This window comes from Schistocerca nitens, chromosome 5 (assembly GCF_023898315.1).
Source record: "Schistocerca nitens isolate TAMUIC-IGC-003100 chromosome 5, iqSchNite1.1, whole genome shotgun sequence".
Classification (NCBI taxonomy): domain Eukaryota; kingdom Metazoa; phylum Arthropoda; class Insecta; order Orthoptera; family Acrididae; genus Schistocerca; species Schistocerca nitens.
Genome location: NC_064618.1, coordinates 333,143,712 through 333,159,095, shown reverse-complemented (window position 1 = coordinate 333,159,095; position 15,384 = coordinate 333,143,712).

Sequence of the window (15,384 nt, the reverse complement as noted above, 5' to 3'; positions counted from 1 at the left end):
CTACGACACTACAGATACAGTGTTATGATTTGCTGTAATCGTGATAGCAATTAGGTGTAAGATATGGTAGGATACGTATTGCTATTTATTTTCCGTGTATTTCCTTGTAGGTTCCCGTCCTTAGAGTAATTATGCTGAGACGACATTACACACTAGGGTTTTAAATTGTTCGAGATGTGTTTATCATAATAATATGTTAAAAATTTCTTTTGAGTATAAGAATGGAAGAGACGAGAGCCTTTAAACATACATGTTAATATTTATGATGATTTCTTTTGTAGATGCAGTTACGATCCACAGGCAAAACTCTTTGGGTTTGTGAGCTAATATAGTAATGCTTCACCAGTTCCATATTCTTATGAGAGCTTCCGAATACACGTTCTTTTGCAAGTCCTTCAACTTGAATATGTAGATGACATCCAGTAGACTACAAGAAGAGAGTAGTGAGATAGTGGTATAATAATTAAATGCTTGTATGTAGAGTAGCGGTAACAAGTTGTCGATAGAAAAAAAATCGGGCGGCGCTAAGCCAGTGTTAGATCTCATGTGAAAATCGTATGGATCATCAGTGCGTAGACAGGCAATGGCAAGGAAAGCGTTTCTGAAGAAGAGAAATTTGTTAACATCGAGTATAGATTTAAGTGTCAGGAAGTCGTTTCTGAAAGTATTTGTATGGAGTGTAGCCATGTATGGAAGTGAAACATGGACGATAAATAGTTTGGACAAGAAGAGAATAGAAGCTTTCGAAATGTGGTGCTACAGAAGAATGCTGAAGATTGGATGGGTAGATCATATAACTAATGAGGAGGTACTGAATACGATTGGGGAGAAGAGAGCTTTGTGGCACAACTTGACTAGAAGAAGGGATCGGTTGGTAGGACATGTTCTGAGGCTTCAAGGGATCACCAATTTAGTATCGGAGGGCACGGTTGAGGGTAAAATTCGTAGAGGGAGACCAAGAGATGAATACACTAAGCAGATTCAGAAGGATGTAGGCTGCAGTAGGTGCTGGGAGATGAAGAAGCTTGCACAGGATAGAGTAGCATGGAGAGCTGCATCAAACCAGTCTCAGGACTGAAGACCACAACAACAACTTCATACTGGTTCCGTGTTGGTCCTTGTGTATATTGTGTACCACCTGTATTTTGCTATACCTTATCACTGTTGTTCTTGGAATTTCGAGCATCTTGCATCATTTTATATCGTCGAATGATTTCTGAAGGTCGACAGATCCTATGAAAGTGTCTTGCTTTTTCTCTAGTCTTGCTTCTATTATCAGCCGCAACTCCAGAACGGCTTCTCTGGTGCCTTTATCTTTCCTAAGGCCAAACCGGTCGTCATCTATCGAATTCACAGTTTTCTTTTCCACTTTCTGTACATTATTTTTGTCAGCAGTTTTGATAAATGACCTGTTAAACTGACTGCGCGTTAACTGTCGTACTTGCAGGCTCTTGCAATTTCCGGAACTGTGTGGATGACGTTTTCCCGAAAGTAGCGTGGTACGTCGCCTGTCTCAGACATTCTGCACGGGAACATGAACAGTCATTTTGCTGCCGCTTCTCCCAATGATTTTAGAAACTCCTATGAAATGCTATGTATCCTTTACCCTTTATTTGATCTTACGTCTTCCAAAGCCTTTTTAAATTCTGATATTTTACTGGTTTCCCTGTCTCTTCCCTATCGCCTCATGTCTCCTCTCATTATCAGATAAGTCCTCCCACTCACAGACGCCTTCAGTGTACTCCTTCCACCTATTCGCTCTTTCCTCTGCATTAAATAGCGAAATTCCCCCTGTACTATTAATGTTACAGCCCTTACTTTTAATTTCACAAAAGGCTGCTTTGACTTTTCTGTATGCTGGGGCAGTCCTTCCTACAATCATATCCCTTCCTGTTTCCTCGTAGTTTTCACACAGCCATTTCGTCTTATCTTCTTTGCTCTTGCTATTTATTTTGTTGCAAAGAGACTTGTATTTCTGTATTCTCTAATTTCCCTGCACAATTTTGTACTTCCTTCTTTCATCTACCAATTGAAGTATTTCTCTGTTATCCAGACACCTTACTAGTACCTATGTTTCCAACTTCTGTGATTGCCCTTTTTAAAGGTACGCTTCTCTTCAACTGAACGCTATTCATTATAGCAATATTTGCAACCTCAGAGAACTCCAAAATTATCCCCTTATTCCTTAGCACTGGCGTATCCCATTTCTTTGTCCAATCGCTTTTCCTGACTAGTCTCTTAAATTTTAGCCAACTCTTCATCATTAATGAGTTGTGATCTTAGTTTATATCTGCTCCTGGGTACACCTTACAATACAGTACATGGTGTCTGAGTCTCTCCATAACTATGGTGTAATGTAACTAAAATCTTGCAGTAAATCCCCACCTTTTCCGAGTGTACCTCCTCCTCTTGTGATTCTTGAACAGGGTCTTCGCTATAACTAGCTGAAATTTATTGCAGAAGTGAATTTGTCATTTTCCTCTCTCATTCCTACTACCTAGTTGATATTCGCCTGTCACCTTTTCTTCCACTCATTCCCTGCAAACGCACTGAAATCCCCCAAGACTATTAGATATTCATCTCCCTTTACATACTGGATTATCCCTTAAGTACCCTCATATACTTTCTCTACCTCTTCATCTGCAGCTTGCGTCGTTGACATGTATACCTGAACTATTTTTGTCCGTGATGGTTTGCAGTTGTTTCTGATGAGAACAACTATATAAATGAAGTGTTCGCAGTAACTCACATTCTGCCCTACCTCCCTCTTCATAACGAATCCTGCGTTCATGTTATACCGTTTCCTGCTGTTCTTGATAATACTCTATACTCATCTGACGAGAAATCATTGTCTTCTTTCCATTTCATGTCACTGACCCCCACTACGTGTAGATTGTGCCGTAGCATTTTCCTTTTCAGATTTTCTAGCTTCCCTACTACGTTCAGATTCTGAAATCTGGTTTCACAGCACAGAGCGTATCAGGTTGTGCAAAGGGGCAATGGTCAATTAGTGTTAGTCATTTAAGAACACACACAATTTTATTCCTCAAACCAATGCACAGTTTTCTCTTTAAAACAACAAAGATCAATTCACGGCTAACTTCTCCAGAATAAGTTTAAATGATTACTTTTAAAACACCGGGATTTAGAGTAACGGCTGAAGGCGTTACTTAAGTAAAATTACAATTTTTTCTCGGCTAAAGGCCGAAATAACGTTTCAGATCAGCTAAGGAAATTCTTTAAAGGCCAGGCATTTAAAAATTCTGGCTAAATGCCATATTAAGGAAAATTCAAGTTAATTCTTCAGCTGAATGCCCAAATTAAAAAAGTTTTCTTTACATAATTCAAGAGAGACTTTAAAGATAAGCCTGTACACAGTTCAACAGAAAAACATCTTCAGAAAACTTGAAGTATTTTGTCGGTTGAAGGCCCAAGCAATTATTCAAGAATAATTAACGACAACAATAAAAATTTACAGAACATGGCTGAAGGCTGTTTCAAGAATTCAAAATAGTTAAAGAGCAAGCTTATAGACAATGATTTTCATATTAAAGCAACAGATTCTAAAACAAATTCGGCTGAAGGCCTAAATACAGAGCAACAAGAATTTTCAATGAAACCCGGCTGAAGGCCTAATCTTAAACTTGTTATGAAGTTTGGCTGAAGGCCATTCACTAAACATAAAACAGACAATATTAATTCATGGTTGAAGGCCTGGCATAGTAACTGTGACCAAATAAAGTGACAATCACAAACAACAAACAGTGGTGTGCAGAAGTGTTCCAAGGATCGGCATCGGGAGGAAACTCTAACCACAGTTTAGGTGAGACAGACTGCCAAGCATAACCCCAGACAATCGGGTTGCAGCACGACCTACGGACGGCTGACGAACCAACCAACTGCCTAATCAATTCCCTTCCACCTGACCAACAGCACGACAACCAAAAGTATCAGCGCAGACCAGGATCGCAGCAGGATTATGTCTTAATAATTGGCGTATAAGCACAGTCAAGGCACACTAAACACACAAAGAAAAAAAGGGGAACAACATCCAGCTTTCAAATTACACACCGTCTCAGACAGGATCAACACAGCGAGGAAAACACACTGCTTCCAACTACCTTAAAGACCATGGCAGGTAACTGGAACTTTAACGGCCACAAGGCAGAAGATACCACTGGTGCACTTCACTAATAAATTACAATCATTTCAAAGGTTAAACACCATACAAGGAGACGGCTGCAAAATTTTGCCAATTCCAACACACCATCACGCCGCTGCCTGCGGGGGTAGCCCAGGATGCAACAACCAGCAATCAATGAAGAGATATCACAACAGTTGAGCTTTCATGACAGGTTCACTTAATACTCAACTCCAGCATGCAGGTGCGGTGGGCGACGAAGTTAGCAGCTCTCGCAGCTAGTGCCACAGAACTCCGCCCGCGGGTGCACGCCGCCAGCGGCCCCAGCCTGATCACACACCACAGAGACTTCCTCGCTGCACCGCCGCAAGCGACCAACTGACTGCAGCACGCAGACAGCATTAAAACAGCTGCTCAGTCAAACGACGCAAGCTACATACGGTTCCACGAAACACTTCCACAAACAACTCGAACAATGCTAAAACGGTCACTGTGGAACAACAACAAGGATGATTCACGAGTCGACACACACAGAGAACCAAAAAGCGATCAGCGAACAAATACAAGTTGTCCGATGAGACGACCGACCGAACGACCGAGCAAGGTCGTGCCCACTCAGGCCATGTGTGTTGGCAACTGTCGGGCGAGTCGTGGCTGTCGGGACCTCTCTGCTGCTCCATCCCGACCCCCTTGTTGTCCGTTCGCTACTCGGACACACGACGACCCGGAGACATTGGTTCGGACTCAACCATGCAGAGGGAACACCGGCCCATTGTCTACCCGACATCTTTGCACAAGGAAAGAACCGACCCAAGTCCCGCAAGATGACCAATTGAAGTGGCCGAGAATCAGTCAGAAGACCAAATACACGTCGCCGGATGAGGCGGCGTAGCGAACGAACGACCAACGGTCGTCCCCGCTCAAGTGTCAAATGGTTCAAAAGGCTCTGAGCACTATGGGACTCAACATCTTAGGTCATAAGTCCCCTAGAACTTAGAACTACTTAAACCTAACTAACCTAAGGACATCACACACACCCATGCCCGAGGCAGGATTCGAACCTGCGACCGTAGCAGTCCCGCGGTTCCGGACTGCAGCGCCAGAACCGCTAGACCACCGCGGCCGGCGCTCAAGTGTCCTTCCGCCAGACAGTGCATGTGTGTCGCCAGCGGTCGGTGAGTACTGGCTGTGCAAACCTTACTGGAGTTCCGTCCCAACTCAATTCCCGACACATGATGACCCGGAAATACTAGCGGTCGCACCGATAGTACGACAGTGCTCTTATCGATAAGCGCTGCTGCTGCCACTCACGGGCAGGCAAGCCAGCAACTTAGTGACGCCAGTAAATCGAATAAGAAACGGGATGGCAGTACTGCAAAGACAAGGCGTCAAGTAATAACCGGCGCGAACACGAGCCGCGCACGGTTCAGATTCCTTACATTCCCCAACCCGACTTGTACAACGTCATCCTTTATTGATTTTCACTTTTTCGCATGGTAACATCTCCTTTGTCAATCCGCTCACGGAGATCGGACTGAGTAAATAGTTGAGAGTCTTTGGCCAATAGAAAGACAATCACAAAACTTTTTCAATTACAGGCAATGTGTCTTCTGGATACACATCGTGTGCTGTTGATGCAGGGGTTCCATTGCCTTCTGCATCCTCATGGTGTTGATCATTGGTGATTATTTCGGCTTTTAGGGCAGTTTTCAACTCTAAGGACAAGAGAGTGCACTGAATCACTGCACGAGGGCGAATTTTTACGGCTGAAGTCTTTGGTCGTCATTGGATATGATTTTTATTCGAAATATAAGCGGAACAAAGGGCGTTTTGATTACTAATCATAGTCACTGCCCCTAGACCAAGGGTGTAGGCCTTGCAGCTGCTTTTGCTGATTATTAACCTCTTGTGGAATTGCCGTAGACAGTATACAGTCAGTAAACATTGGTGCAGTGGCGTCCATCAACAACACTGCGTGGGCGCGTAAACAGGCGCTTCCAAGTCGAGCGCACAGCAGCCGACTCGGGCTCAGCATAGCCAGCCACGGAAACAGCTCCCCTTTCTGCGCAGAGACTCCGAGGCGTTAACTTCGTTGAAGTCGCGGAGCGTTGTTTCTTTTGCCTTTTGTATCTAGTGTTCATGTTATTTGTGTGAGAAAGACCTAAATTGTTCTTGTTACGATACGCTAATAGGTTGCAATAGTTAGCACAGGAGGCACACAAAGTTGTTCTAGACATGAACAGTGGGCCGTACGGAGGCGGCTACCCGGTCCCTTTGCCGACAACCGTGGGTCATTCGACAACCGATGAGCAGCCAGTACAATCCGCGGTCGCGGAAGCCGTGGAGGTTCTCAGTAATTATCCCGGCTATGATATCATCACCTCATCCGGCACCAGTGTTTCGGGTGCGCTACAGAAATGGACCTTAGAGCACGAGGGAGAGCAGAAGAGCGATAAATAAGCAGCACACGCCGTGGAGCAGTACGATAATCAAACAATGGAAGTAGCTAGCCTGTCGCAGCAGTACGTAAAGGGGGCTTTGGCATTAGAGAGCTATACAGTTGTAGACCCATCCCTTAATCGGCACTTGCCAACCTCTTCGAGTTGCACCAACTCGGGATACAAGCAATGCCGTCCCCTCTGGTCATTCAGCTCATGCAGTGGTAAAAATAATTGTTATCGAGACAGTGACACTAACCCTTCCTGTATATATGTGAAACGACGTGCAGGAAACGTTGGTTGGCTGCAATCGCTGACAACAGGAAAGCTTGTGTACACGATGAATTCACAGTGCAGGCAAGACATTACAAATATCTTATCAATTGGACGGCACAGAATCAAAATTGAACTTTACTCTCCCAGAGCAGCTAAATTACAGGTAGACTCTCTAGTATTTTCAGCTCACTAACTGGAGAGCTATGTACCAAGCCACGTCAGTGTAATCAGAAAAGTTGACACCAGCTTAAATGAGGAAGAACTCTTGCATGCGATAGTTTCACCTGATACTGTCTTGCATGTCGATACCGCACCATTTGGCGCTTGTGTGATTCAGTTAGCCTCGCAAGTAATGCCAGACTTGTTACTATTTATGGGATCCGTTTCCCAATGGATGTAGTATGTCCCTTCTGTGCGGCAATGTTTTATCTGTCTCGAATTTAACGATGTAAGCAGCCAGTGCCGTTCTGCCATAAGGTGCGCCAAATAGGGTGGTCGATCATGAGCAAGCCGACTGCCCCTCCACTCAGCCGCGCTGTGTACATTGCAACTGGGCGAACGAGGCGGTAAACCAGAAGTGCCCCAAGAACGCGCGCCAGAGGTGCGTTAAGAAATTCGCTATTAGGCAAGACGTCACTTATGTGAAAACGGAGAAAGCTATCTCACATACTCCATATGCCAAAACAGTGAAGTTTCCCCCACCTCTGCGTGATGAACTCGCCTTCCCATCTTGGCCGGCTGAGTCGCACAAACTTACAGTCACTAAACAGCGACGCCAGTCAACCAGCCCGACGTACACTCCCCGATGGACACCATCTCCTCCTCTTCACCCGGACACCATGCCACTGGAACTGATCCGCAGCAACCGCAACACCACGCCTCCTTGTAACTGAACAACTCTTGTAACGGAAGTTCCGCTCCGGAAATAAAAACAGGATAACTGCCCATTCCGGTGTCACTCGCATTGCAAGACAAACCTTTTAATCACCCAAACGTCATCAAAGGACCAGTCAACTCCGCAACGATACGCCAGATGATGCAAGAAACTCTATGGTGTTTAAGACTGGCAAGCAGCGCACATGGGCTGCTGGAGTGGAAAGCTGACCCCATTCGAGGATACAAAAATTTATTTTCACAGCGTTAATTAAAACAGAGCACTGGTAACAATATAATGATTAATTAGCGTTTGCAAATCGCGGTGATCTACACCGATTATTCCATTGTATAAAAACAGTGAGAATAATTCAAAACGGCTGGTCCCGGCAGAGGTTCGAGTCCTCCCTCGGGCATGGGTGTGTGTGTTTGTCCTTAGGATAATTTAGATTAAGTAGTGTGTAAGCTTAGGGACTGATGACCTTAGCAGTTAAGTCCCATACGATTTCACACACATTTGAACAATTTTAATAATTCAAAAAAATTTAAAAGAAAAACAGCCTTACGGCCCCAAATTTAAATTAATAAAACAATTACTTTACACAAATATAACTTTAACATAACTTCAGATCTGAGCGAACTAGTTGTGAAATTAAGTCAATTATCGGGTCTTGTGAATATGAAAAATAACAATTTGTAAAAGCCATTGGGTTTCAAAAAATACTCAAAAATCAAACTCTAACATATTAACTATTATGGAAAACACTGGGCAATATGATGTTATGATAGCCTGAAAGATCTACACAGCAATCAGCACATTCTCGACGTTTGGCGTTCCCATCGGCCGCGCGTCAGAATTCCGTGCTCGAGAGCTCAAGTGACAACAACGTGCAGGAGGGCCTGCGTACACTAATAACGGCTTCTAGAACACATAAACCCAGAGTTAATACACAGTTCACTAAAATACTTCAGACAACAGCCACCACTGGGTAGGGCGAAATACAGGAAGAGATGTTAAACGTTACAGTGTGACAATCGCAGTTACTATTAAAGCAATAGTTCATTAAATAATCTCCAATGACGTGAAACTTCACTTAATAAATTTATAAACCACAACTAGCTCAATCCCCAAGGTTGGCAAAGTTTTATAGAAGTTCGAAATATAGCGCGTACTTCAATGTGAGACGCTTTTCATAACTCCCACAACGAAATTCTGTCTCGAAATCTGGCAGAAAACCCAAAGAGATTCTGGTCATACATAAAGCACACCAGTGGCCAGATGCAATCAATACCTTCACTGTGCGATAACAACTTGTGAAGTCACTGATGACTGTGCCACTAAAGCAGAGTTATTAAACACGGTTTCCCGAAACTATTTCACCAAAGAAGACAAAGTAAGTATTCCTGAATTCCAATCAAGAACAACTACCAAGATGAGAAACATAGAAGTAGATATCCTCGGAGTAACGAAGCAGCTTAAATCGCTTAATAACGGCAAGGCCTCCGGTCCAGATTGTATACCAATCAGGTTCCTCTGAGAGTATGCTGATAAAATAGTTCCGTATTTGGAAATTATATACAACCACTCGCTCACAGAAAGATCCGTACCTGAAGACTGGAAAATTGCTCAAGTCACACCAATCCCCAAAAAGGGAAGTAGGAGTAATCCGCTGAATTGCAGGCCTATATCACTAACGTCGATTTGCATTAGGGTTTTGGAACATATACTGTATTCGAACATTATGAAGTACCTCGAAGAAAACGATTCATTGACACATAATCAGCACGGTTGCAGAAAATATCGTTCTTGTGAAACACAACTAGCTCTTTATACTCATGAAGTATTAAGTGCTATCGACAGGGGATGTCAAATTGATTCCATATTTTTAGATTTCCAGAAGACTTTCGACACCGTTCCTCACAAGTGTCTTCTAACCAAACCTATTGCCTACAGAGTATCGCCTCACTTGTGCGACTGGATTCGTGATTTCCTGTCAGTAAGGTCATAGTTCGTAGTAATGGACGGAAAGTCATCGAGTAAAACAGAAGTAATATCCGTCGGTCCCCAAGGAAGTGTTATAGGCCCTCTATTGTTCCTGATCCATATTAACGACATAGCAGAAAGTCTGAGTAGCTGTCTTAGATTGTTTACAGATGATGCTGTCATTTATTGTCTTGTAAAGTCATCAGATGATCAAACCGACTTGCAAAATGATTTAGATAAGATATCCTGATCCATATTAACGACATAGCAGACAGTCTGAGTAGCTGTCTTAGATTGTTTACAGATGATGCTGTCATTTATTGTCTTGTAAAGTCATCAGATGATCAAAACGACTTGCAAAATGATTTAGATAAGATATCTGTATGGTGCGAAAAGTGGCAGTTGACCCTGAATAAGGAAAAGTGCGAAGTTATTCACATGAGTACTAAGAGAAATCAGCTAAATTTCGATTACGTGGTAAGTCACACAAATCTGAAGGCTGTAAATTTAACTAAATACTTAGGGATTACAATTACAAATAACCTAAATTGGAAAGATCACATAGATAATATTGTGGGTAGAGCAAACCAAAGACTGCGATTCATTGGCAGAACACTTAGAAGGTGCAACAGGTCTACTAAAGAGACTGCTTACACCACGCTTGTCCTCCCTATTCTGGAGTATTGGTGTGCGGTGTGGGATCCGCATCAGGTGGGACAGACGGATGACATCGCAAAAAAAAAAAATAACTCAAATAATCCAATGCAGATGGTGTACTTTGTTATTGCATGAGAAATCCTGGTGGAAAATATCTGTACTGTAGTAGACTGCAATCTATGTTCACAACTTGAAGTACTAACGTCAGTGAACCCAAACCAAAGACAGTTGCACCTGGCGATGGAAGTTGCAGATGCGATTTTCGTGTATGGGTAAGCATATAGAAGCAGCGGAGAATTTTAAAGGTTGTGTAGGACCAAATACTCTCGTAGAAGACATCTGACTCTTATCAGTTCCTACGATTAAGTGAAACAATGGAACTGGCACTGCATTACAACGGCTAAGAAGGCCAACGAACTGCAAAGACTCCTGACTTAAAAGTGCTGTCTAGAGTGGTTGTGGTTCCTGCAATCAGCACGTATCAACTGCATAGAAATGAATATCTTGCAGCGTACTGTATGTCAGGTGCTACGGTAAATGCAGCTAAAATTATACTATCCACAGGAAGAGCATGCTTTTACTCTTACTGACTTCATACTTAATGTTGTGATCATCCAAGTGTTCGTACAGTGCCTTACAGTCGATTTCACTTTCGCGGTTGAAGCCTATTTCACCAGGGGTGTAAAGCTAAATTGTAGTAATAGTTATGTTTGGACCGATGAGAGATGAAGAGCCATCAACACAGACTGTCAATGCGTGGACAGGCGTATTCAGTGATTACGTACTAGTCCTGTTTCATCCTCCGCCCTGCTTAAATGCATCAGTTTGCACAGAGTTTATCAGGGACATACTAACCAGGATCCTGGGCCATGGCCCATTCATTTTTCATCTGCGGATGTCGACCCAACATGAATGAGCCCCGTCTTACTTGCGACTGAGTATCTGTGAACAACTGGATGAGACATTCATTGAAAAGTGGTCAGGTAGAGGAGGTGCTGTTTCAGGACCAACATGCACACTTGATTTCTTCTTGTGAGGTCATATGAAAAGTCTATGCGCTGCAGTCTGGAACCGCGCGACCGCTACCGTCGCAGGTTCGAATCCTGCCTCGGGCATGGATGTGTGTCTTGTCCTTAGGTTAGTTACGTTTAAGTAGTTCTAAGTTCTAGGGGACTGATGCCCTCAGAAGTTAAGTCCCATATCGCTCAGAGCCATTTGAACCATGAAAAGTCTCACGTGCAAAACACCCATTCACAATGAAGAGAATCTCCCTGCAAGAATTTTCAGTACCTTTACTCTGCTGAAAAGGAGATGTCAGAACAGGGACAATAGAACTTTGTGTGACAATACCACGCCTGTTTCGACCCTGGAGGACGCCATTTAGAACAACTGTTGTAAGTGTAGCAGCTTCTTAAACTTGTGTAGGTAAATGGGATTCATTATTACTGCACCGAAGACAGGATTTCCGGTCTATCGACACAAAATTACATGTACTACCGTCGGCCATCACCAGTGGAATTTATCTGAGGGTAACCGGGAGGAATTAGTGGGAATTCTGTACGTCATTCTCAGTACTTAGAAACTGAGGCCCTTAGTTTAGTGCTCCTTAAAGTTAAGACAGAACTCGAGTAGTTCTTTGCTAATACCTTTCTGGACAAGGGTCCTTTACCTCAGCCTGACACATTTATACTTCTCCATCATCATTCAAATTTCATAACAACATCACACACTCAGTGTTTTTGTTTCTGCGTGTGTGTGTGTGTGCGTAACTAATATTGTGACACTAGAGATAAACATTCAATTTTTGTGTTGCTGTTGTGTTTTTGCATGATCTGTAGGCATGAATTAACACCGTCACACTTGACAAGCATCATAGAACAATTAAAAAATCCAAATAGGCTATGGAGGTCCAACGGACTGATTGGTCCCGTGTTATCCTCAGCCCTTAGGGGTCACAAGACACAGACAGAGATGCGCGTTTGGTCACCACTCCGCCCTCCCAGCCATTGTCACTTTTCGTGACCGGGGCCACTACTTCTCAATCAAGTAGTTCCTCAGTTGGCTTCACAAGGGCTGGGTGCAGCCCACTTGCCTACTGCACCCGGCTGACCGTGACCTACCCAGTGCTAGCCAAGCTCGACAGCGCTTAACATCGGTGATCTGGTGGAAACCGGAGTCACCACTGCGGCAAGGCCATTGAACTGAACAATACAGATGCGAAAAATATTGAATTCGATGATCTGTTGTGCCTTACAGAAAATATGGCACATATATCGAACTATGGACGTCCGCAAGTGCCGCTTAAGCTGTGACTTCATGGTTTGAGCATTATATATATATATATATATATATATATATATATATATATATATATATATATATATATGTGTGTGTGTGTGTGTGTGTGTGTGTGTGTGTGTGTGTGTGTTGTTGACGTGTTATATATGTGGAAATAGCGCAAGTTACACCATAAACGTTCTTTTTGGTAAATACTTTTGAATATGGCAGAAGAAATTCAGATCACTCACATTATTTTAATCATGGCCAACATTGTCACTCTGTGGCTACTTGGTGAAAGGCTGTTTCGTTTTACTGGCTAGAAGGAACTGAAATGTGACTGGCTGTTCCATTTCAATGTCCACTAAGGTTCCAAGTGTGGATATCCGGAATGTGAATAATGTCGTGTGTAAGGGGTGAATAGCTTGTCATGTGATGGTGACAATGTCACAGGTAAGAGGGCATTGGGTGACGTTATTGCCCCTGCATGTAGGATATTGGCGTGGCCCCTCTTGTTTCCTTGGCGAGTGTAAGCTGCTCTCGAATGCATATTGCCTTTTTACTTCAGACCTCCCCAAAAAATTTAAAATATACTTCGTTCCTGTCCTGAGGTCTTTAATTGTTCAGACTGAGCTCCCCCTTCCTCATGAATGTAGTACCAGTACTCAAGCTCAAATTATTCTCGGGACCGACAATTGGCTAAAACCCCAAGTGGAAAGCTCTGAGATATTTAGTGATTTTTGGCGACTCGTGGACGGATTAGAGGCCATAGGAGTGGGAATGTTCGTTGCAGTTGTCAAAAATATTGTGTCTACTGAAGTCGAAGCTGATTGCAACAGTGAACTTATCTGGCCACGAATTACGGGTGAAGGTGATACCAAGTTAATTGTTGGATGTCTTTACAAGCCACCCGATTCTGCTGTGGCAGTTTTAGAGTCATTCCAAGAAAGTCTATGGTTAATAGTGCGTAGATATCTTGCAATACTAGTTGAAGGCGACTTTAGCTTACCGAGTATAGACTGGGATGTCTATGGTGTCATTGAGGTAGGTACAGACAGACAGTCGTGCGGGGTAATTTCGAAGACGTTTTCTGAAAACTGTCACGAGCAGCTAGCTCGGCAGCCCACCCGCAGTGGATATATCTTAGACCTCGTGGCTAGAAGTATGCTGGACCATATCGACAACGTCGCTACAGAAAAGGGCATTAGCGATCATAATTCCATTATACCAACTACGGTTACGAAAGATAACAAATGGTGGTTTTGCTTGGGAGAGCAGATAGGGAGATGTTACCATCCCATTTAAACAGAGCACTGACATCACTTAGTTCCAGTAATATGGAAGTAGAGGAACTATGGGCAAACTTTAAGTAGACTGTAAATCGTGGCCTGGAGAACTAAGTGCCTAGTAAGGACGGAAGAGACCTACCATGCTATAATAAGGAGTTTCAGAAAACGATGAGGAAGCACATGCTGTTGCGCTCTCAGCTCGAAAGAGAAATAGCAACCAACGACAAGCAAAGATTGGTAGCGATTAGTGTGTCTGTTAAAAGATCAATGCTCGAAGCATACAACTACTACCACCGTTATACCTTAGAAAAAGGTCAGGCGGAGAACCAGAGAAAATTCTGGGGCTATGTAAAACAGCTACGTGGATCTAAGGCTTCCAACCAGTCACTTTCTAGCAGTTTGGTGTGGCAGTTGAAATAGCTAAACGAAATCCGAAGTTTTAAATTTCACATTTAATAAATAATTAACGCAGGAGAATCGTAAAAAAACATACCGTCGTTTGATCATCAAACAGACTCTCGTATGTACAAGACTGTAATAAGCATCCCTGGGGTGGAGAAAGAACTGAAAACAAATATGTCACCAGGTCCGGATAGACTCCCACTTCGGTTTGTCAAAGAGTAATCTACAGCTTTGGCCCCTTACCTAACTTTCATGTTTCGCGCGTCCGTCCCCCAGAACAAAGTTCAAACAGGATGGCAAAAGCGCAGGTGACGTCTATATATAAGAAGGACAAAAGATCGGACCCGGAAAATTACAGACAAATATACCTAACATCAGTTTGCTGCAGAATCCCTGGACACGGTCTCAGCTCGAATACAACAAATTTTCTTAAGACAAAGAATCTTATGTCTGCGAATCAGCATGATTTTAGAAAGCATCGCTTTTGTGAAACTCAGCTTGCCATTTTCTCACATGATAAACTGCGAACTTTGGATGAAGGGCAACAGATTCCATATTTCTAGATTTCCGGAAAGCGTTTGATACGGTGGCCCATTGCAGGCTGTTAAAGAAGGTACAGGCGTATGCAGTATATGTGAGTATATGCGAGTAGTTCGAAGATTTCTCAAATGATAGAACCCAGTAGTGGCCTTCGACGGCGAGTGTTCATCAAGAGACAAGGGTATCGTTAGGAATGCCTCACGGAATCCCTAAGTACATAAATGATCCGGCCGACAGGTTGGGCAGCAATCTGAGATTGTTTCCGGATGATGCTGTCGTGTACGGTAAAGTATCGAACTAGAGTGTAAGGGGAAACAAGATGACTTAGACAAAATTTCTAGTTGGTGTGATGAATAGCAGCTAGCTCTAAATTTAGAAAAATGTAAGTTAATGCAGATAGGCAGGAAAACAAACCATTAATGTTCTGATACAGCATTAGTAGTGTCCAGTTTGACACAGTCACATTGTTTAAATATCCGAGCGTAACGTTGCAAAGGGATATTAAAT